The sequence below is a fragment of the Cornus florida genome, unplaced genomic scaffold (assembly GCF_030987335.1).
Source record: "Cornus florida cultivar Cherokee Brave unplaced genomic scaffold, ASM3098733v1 CherokeeBrave_3.0.0_Hap2_Chr11, whole genome shotgun sequence".
NCBI classification, from domain to species: Eukaryota; Viridiplantae; Streptophyta; class Magnoliopsida; order Cornales; family Cornaceae; genus Cornus; species Cornus florida.
In genome coordinates, this window is record NW_026775581.1 from 16,560,758 (window position 1) to 16,571,985 (window position 11,228).

Below are 11,228 nucleotides of genomic sequence, written 5' to 3' on the forward strand. Positions count from 1 at the left end.
ATGGACTTCAAATGAAATTTGGCCCTTGGCCTTATATCATATACATAACATGAGAATCAAAAAGTATGCTTAGGCATACATTACAAGTTTAGAATCAAATATACACATTTGACAAATAAGGCTACAGATGGCATTCCAAGCCAACCTTTACAAGAATGGAACTTTCAAGTCCACCAATCATCCGAGCATAATGAGAATCTCAACCTTGATTCCTGTACCTGAAATATGCCCCAGTAATTTTGGGGTGAGTAACATAAAGCTACTCGTAGGAAATGAGCATGCATCGACCTAGCATTTTACAATTTTATCACCTTAAGGTGAAACATGTCAAAGAGGCTCATGCCACCTAACGTCTATATCAAGATGAGACTTAGGGAGCATCCAAAGCTACCCTAGATCATTTCTAGCACAAATCACATCATCCATTCAATTCAAACAACATACAAAAATGACATGATATATAAAGCAGCATGATATAGATTCTCAAAGTCATTAACTTGAAATCTAATATACAAAAACGACAAAGATGGGTCATGCCGCCTAACGTCTATGCTCCAAATGAATCTATAGAATCATTCCTAAGTCACATTTGAACAATAAAACACGAATCACAATATCTATGCAATTTAACTAACATAGAAGCATGCTATACAAAGCAACAAGATATAGATTCTCAAAGTTATCAACTTGAAATCTAAAAGTGAGAAATCAACTAAATATAGCAATTTAGTATAATTAGAATTTCTAATACCACACATCAAGACATAGATTCTCTAGGTTATCAACTAGAAATCTAAAAGTGCGAAATCAACTAAATATAGCAATTTAGTATAATTAGAATTTCTAATACCACACATCAAGACATAGATTCTCTAGCTTATCAATTAGAAATCTAAAAGTGCGAAATCAAAAAGAGGAATACTTGGACATCTAAGCTTGGAATTCTGCCGAGACCTCAACAGCTATTCCGAGCACTAACCCGCTTGTAACAATCCGGTCATTTGCCTTCCTTTCCTTTTTTCCTGAAATTTTACGAATGAATTTTTTTCGTTTAATTTTCTTTTCTGAGCTCTGTTTCGTGTCACTTAGTGTCATCTCGAGTGCTCGGAATTGGTTCCTGAGACTCTTTTCCATAGATTGACAACTTCCTTTGAGGACCGAGTCATTTTCACATTTTTCATTTTTCGACACTATGTGTTATTTCGTCCTTTTCCCTATTCTGTCTTATCTCCATTTGTTAGTTTTTGGCACAACCTCACTTCTCTTGCTCGGAGTTGGTTTTTGACTTCACGTGCCTTCATCTTGAGTGGTTTCCACGAAATACGTATCTTTACTTTTGCAAGAAAGTACTCTGGTTGCTTCCGGTGTCCATAGGGGCATGGATGTAAAGTTCTTTGAAATTATTTTCTTTTCTTGGGGTGTTTTTCGTAAATAACTTTTGAAGATATTTTATTTCAGGGGTTTTTAAGAAAATATTTTTGGAAGATATTTTCATTCTGGGCCATAAGTGCAGTTTTCACTTTTTGGAGGGGCCATTGTGTAGTTAATGAAAGTTATTGCAAAATGTCTTGTTTTGAGCCTGGATTCTCGTACGGGATTCATTTTCACATTTCATCGAGTTGTGTACTCTTGGAATTTCCTCCTGGTCGATGTTTTCCAGTTTCAGGGTTTCTGGCCCCGGTTTTTGCCAAACTTGTTTTGGGCATAACTTTCTGCTCGGGACTTAGTTTTTGACGCCGTTTCTTCTGTTGTTCATATTTTATCATTTTGAATCTTTTTCATATTTTATCATTTTGAATCTTTTTCATTCATAAAGTTTTGCCATTTGAGTGAGTTTGCTCAAATTTTACTTTTTCAGACCCGGCGGGGCCCGTTCAGGGCACTTTTTGAGATTTCTATAAAAGGGGGGTGAGATATTTCATTTTTCATCTTCTCCCCTCTTCATGCACGACTTGGATCTTCCATGGCAGCCCAAGGGGTGCTGCCATCTTCTCTCTCCTCTTTTGGTTCACTTTTCCTTGATGGAAAGTCTTCGGCCTTAACGTTTGTTGTTCCCCTCGCCGTGCTCTACCTTTCCCCCTTATTAGAATTCAGTTTTGACCATTTCTTGAGTTTGGTTTTGAGGTCAAGTTATGATTTTGATGGGGCTTTCATGGGGGTTATGTTCGCGGCGTTGTCCCTGACAAAACCTAGTAGTTTCGTCGGATTCGGGGCCGTTCCATTTTGATGGCATTTGAGATTTTCATCTCAAATTGAGGTAGGGGATGTTTTAGGTTTAAATTCTTGTTATATAGCATGCTTGTGATGCTTATACTACTTGTTTGCATGATTAAATATAAAATTTAGAGATTTTATTATTTATTTTTCTTGTACGGGATCTAATTTTCCCGGTTGCTTATGACTTGGTTTAAACATGTAGCATGATTTTATATTTCCCCTTGATATGCTCATTGTCATGTATTAAAATTAGAACATTTGAATAAGTATTAAAGATTTTATTTAATATTTGTCTTAGGTAAAAGATTAATTCACATGGCCTTAACTAGTTTGAAATTAATATGTGTTAGCATATTATATTAGGCCTTAGCAAGTTCTTCAACATAGTTGATTTTGAAAGTAATTGGAGGTGTTTTGAAAATTAGTAATTATTAATTAATTTGATTAATTAATTTGCACCGAGTGCACTATTCACTCCATTTGAATTCTGACTTGATAATCTTGATCTATATGCCATATAGCTTCATATATATTTGATTTGGAATATTTGGTGAGGTTTTGAAACCTTTCATTTAATTAATTTCCTTGTTTAAGATTTAATCCTCGTGGTGATATACAACTTGGAATTGAATTGTGGCATGCTAGAAAATTAAGCTTAGATATAGTTGTTTACATATATTAAATTGGGATTAATTGCATGAGAATTGCAACTTTTAATTTATATTTAACTTTAGTGAAAGTTTAATTCACACGGTCTTAAATTGAATGAAATAAACTTGTAATGTGATATTACATTAGTTCTTGGCATGCTTTCTAACATAGGTTAATTTGAGAGCATTTGGTTAAGTTTGAAAATCTAGAGATTTTAATTAAAAGAATTAATTAAAATCTATTTTGTGGTCTCATTAGCTTAATTAAGGTTTTAACTTGATATTTGTATTGGCCATGACTTGTTTACTAGTATATATTAATTGTGGACCATTTGAAGTTGCTTTAGAACCTTGGTAATTAAATTAGCATGATTTAATTAAAGTTCTACTTTGTTGTTCCAACAACGTAATTGAGTTTTAGAATGGATATAGGTGATGACCATACCATGTCCTTTAATACGTATTAAATTGAGGTTATTTGGAATTGAATCGGAATCTAGAGAATTTAATTGTGTTTATCTATTTAAATTCTTTCAATTTGCTCCATGATCTAGTTGTGTTTTAGAAGTGGTTTCTATATTCAAATCATGGACTTAGACTTGTTGTATATTCATTTGGTTATGTTTTGAACATTGGATAACATAGTTGCTATGTTTGTATTCGTGATAATATGTTTTCCTTATTGAATATATTGTTGCCTTGTGTAATGATTTGCACACTTCGTGTTTAATATCTTTCATGCATAGCGTGTAACGAATCGCACACTGAAGATTCGACATTCATCATATCATATTAGTTGTGGATTTAGAACATGTATTGTATAGGTTTCCAAATTTGGTTGTGCTTAGTAGATAGTTGATTATCTTGCATATTCCTGTTGATATATGCGTTGTTGCACAACTTGTTGATTTTGGAAACTTGGGGATGTCGTTGTTTGACTATGGCTAGGACGTGGTTCTAGTACGGGGGATAGTCTCTCTATATGGTCTAGTGCGCACATAGGGAGGTTACCCATGGGCTAGTAACCTTAAAGTAACTATGTTGTCGGTCTGATCCGGCGTGACGTCCGAGTATCTACTTTATTTGATTTCGCATTTCATTTTCAAGTTGATAACTAGATGATGTTGTAACTTGTTGCATCGATATTGAAAATCGTGTTTTGACGTTCTAATAAAGCTTAGGATTGATCCTATTGATTCATTTATAACATAGACGTTAGGTGGCATGAACCACTACTGTTATTTTGTGCTTTAGATTCTAAGTTGATGGCTTTGAGAACTTAAACCATGTTGCATTGTATAACATACTCTTTTGTTGTTGAATTGCATGGATAATGTGATTCTTGTTAACTTGTATTCAAATATGCTTTTGTCATGTTGTATGGATTACTCTAGACCTAGTTCAATTGTATTGAAAATGCAATTCATGTTAATCTATGCTCAAGCATTCTTCTTGTCGTGTTCTTTGGATTATCCCAACCATGATTCGTTTCATACATGTATGTATATCATGATTCTTGTTGCTTAGACTCTAAGGTAGCTTAGGATGCTCCTCGAGTCTCACTTAGACATAGACGTTAGGTGGCATGAGCCCCTTTAACATGTTTCACCTTAAGGTGATAAATTTGTAAAATGCTAGGTCGATGCATGCTCATCTCCTACGAGTAGCTTTATGTTACTCACCCCTACGATACTGGGGCATATTTTAGGTACGAAGACTTGGTTCATGAAGCCTAGCATTCCTTGGATGTCGTGTAGCTTTCAAGTTTCCATTTCATGCAAATGTTAGCATGAAATGTCATTTTGTAAACTTATATGTCAAAATATGTATATTTGATTCCATGTATGTAATGTGTACATAAGTGCACTCCTTTCAATGTATTTGACATGTATGAGATGAGGCCGGAGGCCAATGACATGTGTATTGTATTCTATACAACTTTTTAACTTCATGACATATTATGAAAACCTTGAAAAATCGCAAGTCATTGCTTCACCATGGTTGCATCGGGTGTGGAATTCCATTTTCATTCTTTTATAGGGTCTTATTAATCTTGTATGAAGTGTGACAAAGGGCCAAATGGTCATTTGACTCCATTTTACATTTTTGGATTCCATGTTACCAGTTTACCCTTTTTGCCTTAAGTGCTCGTTTTTCTTCGTCATGCCGTTTCTCCTTCGTCCAGGCTCCGAATCATGCGATTCTTGAGTCTATCTTGATTAGTTTTTCATTGTCCTTCCAGCGGTGTGCTCGGTGGCACCCGAATCTACAGTTTTCAGAAATGACTATTTTGCCCTTGGGGGCTTATTTGTCATATTTTCGATCTGTTGCTTCCGCATCAGTTCTTGTTGAGTTCCACGACCTCATGGAAGGTCACTTTGACTTCTTAGAGTCTTGTTTTCTGTTTTCGCTTCCGCATTCGGATCCGTTATCGGATCATCCTTACGGTTCAACACAGGACACGCTGGCCTAAAAACCAGGGTCGTCACACCGCTGGTAATACCACCCCTAGTGTGCACTATCTTGACGGGGAGAACTCATACCTCCCGCACTAGAGCCAAACTCTAGCCATATCGTAGTAACAATGTCCCAAGTGACTCCAAAATAAATAAGTTTACAACTTATATACGAAATATATATAAAGCACGAAACTATATTCCATGCACAAGTAGGTTGTAACCACACAGCTCATGCTCAAAATCCACAACCACTATAGGATGACAAATGTCGAATCTTCAGAGCGCGATTCGTTACGTGCTATAACAACATCACATGTCGAATCTTCAGTGTGCGATTCGTTACACGCTATAATAATAGAATTCAATATTGAAAACATAAACTTAAGAATCTAATACAAGTCCAAAATCATAATTTAAATAAACTTCCAATGCCAAATTCATGATTAAATCAATAATACAAGAGAAACGGAAATTAATCAAGTAAATTAATTAATTTCTCTAAGTTTCAAATCTCAAGCAAATGGTCCATAATTAACACATGTTAAACAACATAGCATGGTCATTTCATATACCAATTCAAAAACTTATTTAGGCCATTAAAACAATAAGATGGAATTTAATCAAACCACGATAATCAAATCCCTAAATTCTAAAACAACATCAAATGGTCCCAAAATAACCTATGCTATTATACAAGCCCTAGTCATCACAAATATCAAGTTAAAAACTTAATTAGGCCAATGGAACTATTAAATGGATTTTAATTAATCATTTTAATTAAAATCTCTAGATTTTTATACTTATCCAAATGCTCTCAAATTAAAGTATGTTAAGGAACATACCAAGACTTAATTTAAAAGCATATTAAAAGTTCATTTCATGCAAGGTACGACCATGGGAATTAATCTTTCACAAAAGAAAAATATTAAACAAAAAGTGCATTTCTTATTCAAATAATCCCAATTTAATATATTTTAACAAAGATATTAAAGCCTAATTTATCATCATGCCACAATTCAATTCTATGCTATATACACCTTTGAAATTTAAATCTTATACTAACTTTCTAGATTTGATATAAGGCATACAATTAAGTTGTATAATCATGCAAAACACCCAATATAACACATACAAAATCCTAAAACATCCCCTACCTCAATTTGAGATGAAAATCTCAAAAGCCACCAAAATGAAACGGCTCCGAATCCGACAATATTTCGGAATTTTGTCGGGGACAACGCCGTGAACATTAAACTCCAAAGAGGACCTACCAAAATCCTAACTTGACCTCAAACACGAACTCAAAAATTGGCCAAAAACGGGTTCTAATAATGGTGAAAGAAGCGCGTAGTCAAGACAAACACAAAACGTGAAAACACTATGACTTTATAACAAAGGGAAGGAGGTTTATATGAGGGGAGATGGGTGGCTGCCCCCCTTGGGCTGCCATGGAAGCTTCAAGTCATGCATGAAGAGAGGAGAAAGTGATTTTTCAATTTTATAACCCCCTATTTATAGTAAAACCCTAAAAGTGTCCTGCCGAGTCCGGAAAAGTAAAATTTTAGCACAAGTGCTCAAACGGTGAAACTCCATGAACAAAAAAGATTCAAAATGAGAAAAGATGAACAACAAAAGAAACGGCATCAAAAATTGGGTCCCGAGCAGAGAGATATGCCCCCGAACAAGTTCGGTAGCAACTCGGGTCAAAAACTCTGAAACTGGAGAAAAACGACCAGAACAGAATTCTAAGAGTACATGATTCGAAGAAATGTGAAAATGAATTCCGTACGAGGATCCAGGCTCCAGACGAGGTATTTTTGCAATAACTTTCATTAATTGTACAATGTCCCCTCCAAAAAATGAAAACTGCACTAACAACCCAGAATGAAAATATCTTCCAAAAATATTTTCTTAAAAACCCCTGAAATAAAATATCTTCAAAAGATATTTATGAAAAACACCCCAAGAAAAGAAAAGGATTTTGAAAAACTGTGCATTCTTGCCCCTACGGACACCGGGAGCAACCAGAGTACTTTCTTACAAAAGTAAAGATACGTATTTCATGGAAACCAATTTGGATGAAGGTACGTGAAGTTGAAAACCAACTCCGAGCATGAAAAATGGGGCTGTGCCAAAAAGTGACAAACGGGGAAAAGACAAAATAGGGAAAAAGACAAAATAGGGAATATGACGAAAAGTGAATAGTGTCAAAAAACGAAAAATGTGGGAATGACCTGGTCCTCAAAGGAAGTTGTCAATCCAAGGAAAAAGTCTCGGAAATCATTCCAGAGCACTCGAGATGACACTAAGTGATGAAAAACTAAACTCAGAAAGGAAAAGAACAACGGAAAAAAATATTCGTGAAAATCTGAGAAAAGGAAAGGAAGGAAAATGACCGGGTCATTACTACCTACCCTCCTTAAAAGGATTTTGTCCCTGAAATCAGGAACAGACAAAAGAGAACCAAACAAGATCAATGTAAGATGAAGCCAAAGGACATACCATAAGGTTCGAAAAGACAACTTCAAAAGCCTGAAGTTCTTCCGAAGGAACACAAAACTTAAGAACTGAGTGACAATCCCCAAACAAATCGGCATATTAACTCATCGTCAATCACCGAGAGAATCCCAAGACAACGACAAGTCAAATCATGATAGATGGCTAAGAATGAAATAGCAGTAAGAACAATGACCAAAACCCGCCCAAACTTACTCGTCAGTAAGGTAGCATGACAGTATAAGCCACTAGTTCAAAGCATGCCCTCAACAGATCAACTCAGAAGGAAACTTTTCGATACAAATGACATCAATGTCGAAAATGATCATTACCAAAAGCACTACGAAAACCAAGCATCCGCGAAAGTTGGGGTACCTAATCCCAAAACTCTAACAACAATGTCATTGGCACCGTTACGTTTAAGGCCTTAAATCCCTAACGCTTGTGTAACTAACGACCCCTACATTTGAAAATGCAATAACAACAACACCAGTCCCGAATCCACAGCCTGACGAGTCTGCGCCCTCAAGCCAATGGATTGGACCCACAAAACCAAAACTCCAACCACATATCTGAAGTAGACCTACCGTAAGGCCACATACAGAAGACAAAACATTGGATCAAAATCCCTATACTGGACAACCAAAACCTCAAAACACGAGTCTACTACGTAGCTCACTCATGACAATCCCGATAACCAAAGTCACAAACCCCAACATAAGTGCAGGAAGGATAAAATAGCATAAACTAAATACTCACATAGTATATGCTTGCAAAATTAAATGACATAATCAAATAATATCATGGTACTAAGCACAGTACACATAAGGTAAACCAAATAAACCACCTATCACATAGAGGTTAAACAAATAGCAACGCGTTAGATACCACCAACGGTACAAACATGGTAAATAGATACAGTTTGAGCAAACGTATCATCTACATCCTCACACAACGATCACATAGTCATACACCCTAAACATGTCTTTAAGGTATGCCCGACAACAATGGAGCTCATAAATATGTAAAAGTGATCATACAAATGGCAAGTTCGTAAAATTAAAAGAATGAATGGATTGCCTCTCTTAAGACACCACATAGAAAACGTACAACCTAACCTAGATGAGTCCAATCTCTCATTACGAGGAAACGGAACATCCCCTAAACCAAGATGCCAACGAGTTCGGTGGGAACTCTACAGGATTCTACCAAAACACTAACACGATGCCCCAAAAGGAAATAAGATCAATAATAACACGAGTTATTATGATCGAATGCAACTTGCGCCATGAATGCACGAAACAAGAAGTAAGGCAATGTATGCAACATACAGTCATGCTAAAGCAGATAAGCATATACAACATGCTAAAATGAATTAAGTAAGCTTAAAAACAATTTGTCAATTAAACATGTAGACAGGTTATCAAGCCAAGCATGTTATCAAGAAACACGTAAACATGTTATAATCCTGAAACATGTTAACAAAGAATATATGTACGCGTATAACATTGCAACAAAAACGTGATATGCACCCAAAACCCGTCGTCCAAGGTATTCAAACCTAGGAGCTCTGATACCACCTGTGACGGCCCTGGTTTTTCAAGTCAGTGCGTCCCCTGATGAACTGAAGATTGACCCGATAACGAATCCAAATGCGGAAGCAAAAATAGAAAATAAGACTCTAAGAAGTCAAAGTGACCTTCCATGAGGTCGTGGAACTCAATGAGAACTGATGCGGAAGCAAAAGATCGAAAATATGACAAATAAGCCCTCAGGGGCAAAATAGTCATTTCTAAAAACTGTGGACTCGGGTGCCACCAAGTACACCGCTAGAAGGACAACAAAAAACTAATCAAGATGGACGCAAGAATCGCATGATTCGGAGTTCGGATGAAGGAAAAATGGCATGACGAAGAAAAACGAGCACTTAAAGCAAAATGGGTAAACTGGTAATTATGCAGGGAGATTCGGGTGCAGCCGAGCACAACGTTGGAAAGACAGCGAAAAATTAGTCAAGTTCAAAAAAAAAGTTCACTCGATTTGGAGTTCGGACGAGGGAGAAACAGGGGTTTGAAGTTGAGACATCGCGGCGGCCCAAAGAAGGCCATAGCGCGCCCGGTGCCCATGCGCGAGCCCACCGGCGCCCATGCTGGCGCCCAATGGCATGCACATGATGACAACAAGAAGAAAAAAATTGAGTGTCCAGAACTGAGGTTTGAAATGGAGGTCGAAACAAGTTTTTTTGGAAAAACACGAAGAAGAAACCCCCCCTAAAATCGAGTTTTCTACCTGACAACTTGCGGACGGAAACGAAAAAAATTCACTGTGAAATTCCCAAAATGCCCTAGATCAGAACTGGACAAGAGGCAAAAAACTGCTATAGGATCTGAGAGCAAAAACGAGCTAAAAGATGAATTTTTCTGGAAAAACACGAAAAAGAAACCCCTCATAAAATAAAATTTCCTACCCAGAAGGAAACTTTTCGATACAAATGACAACAATGTCAAAAATGATCATTACCAAAAGCACTACAAGAACCAGGCATCCGCGAGAGTTGGGGTAACTAATCCCAAAACTTCCAAGTATTTTTGAAACTTCAGGTCTATTTTAAAAACATTCCTGACAGAGTTCGATCGATCGAACTTCAACTGAGATCAATCGAACTTTGATGAACTCTCTTCAAAGTATTTTTGGATTTTTGAAATTTTTGAAAAATGCAAAACTAAAATTAAAAATTGGAATTAAAATAAAATAAAATAAACTAGAATAAAATATTTTTGGGTTTTTTATTTATTTATTTATTTTGAATAAATTAAATAAACAATAATAATTAAAATATTTTTGAAAACTTTTTGAATTATAAAATGAAATGAAATGAAAATAAAATAAAAATGAAAATATGTTTGGATTTTTTTTTTTTTTTTTTTTAAATTTGAAAAGTCAAAACAAAGTCAAAATAATGAAATGGGGAATTGAGATCGATCGAAACAAGAGTTCGATCGATCAGACAGAGAGCAAAAATATGCAGGTTTTTGGCTCAAAAAATTGGCTAAGTGTTGGAACTTGAAGATCGATCGAACTTGGAAGTTAGATCGATCGAAGAACTTCAGATCGATCTTGGAATGTTTCGATCGATGAGACAGAAAGGTGAAATATGCAGGTTTATGTAGGCTCAAAATTTTTCTAAGTGTTAAATCATGAGATCGATCGAACTTGGATGTTGGATTGATCGAAGGTCTCTTGGTTGATCTAAGAGTTAGTTCGAACGATGGGACAGAGATGTGATTTGGATGCAGGTTTCTGCAGGTCAAAATTTTTTCTAAGTGTTAGATGCAGAATGGAGTTCGATCGATCGAACTCAGGTTTGAGATCGATCGAACTATGCAGAATGCTCAATAATGACATG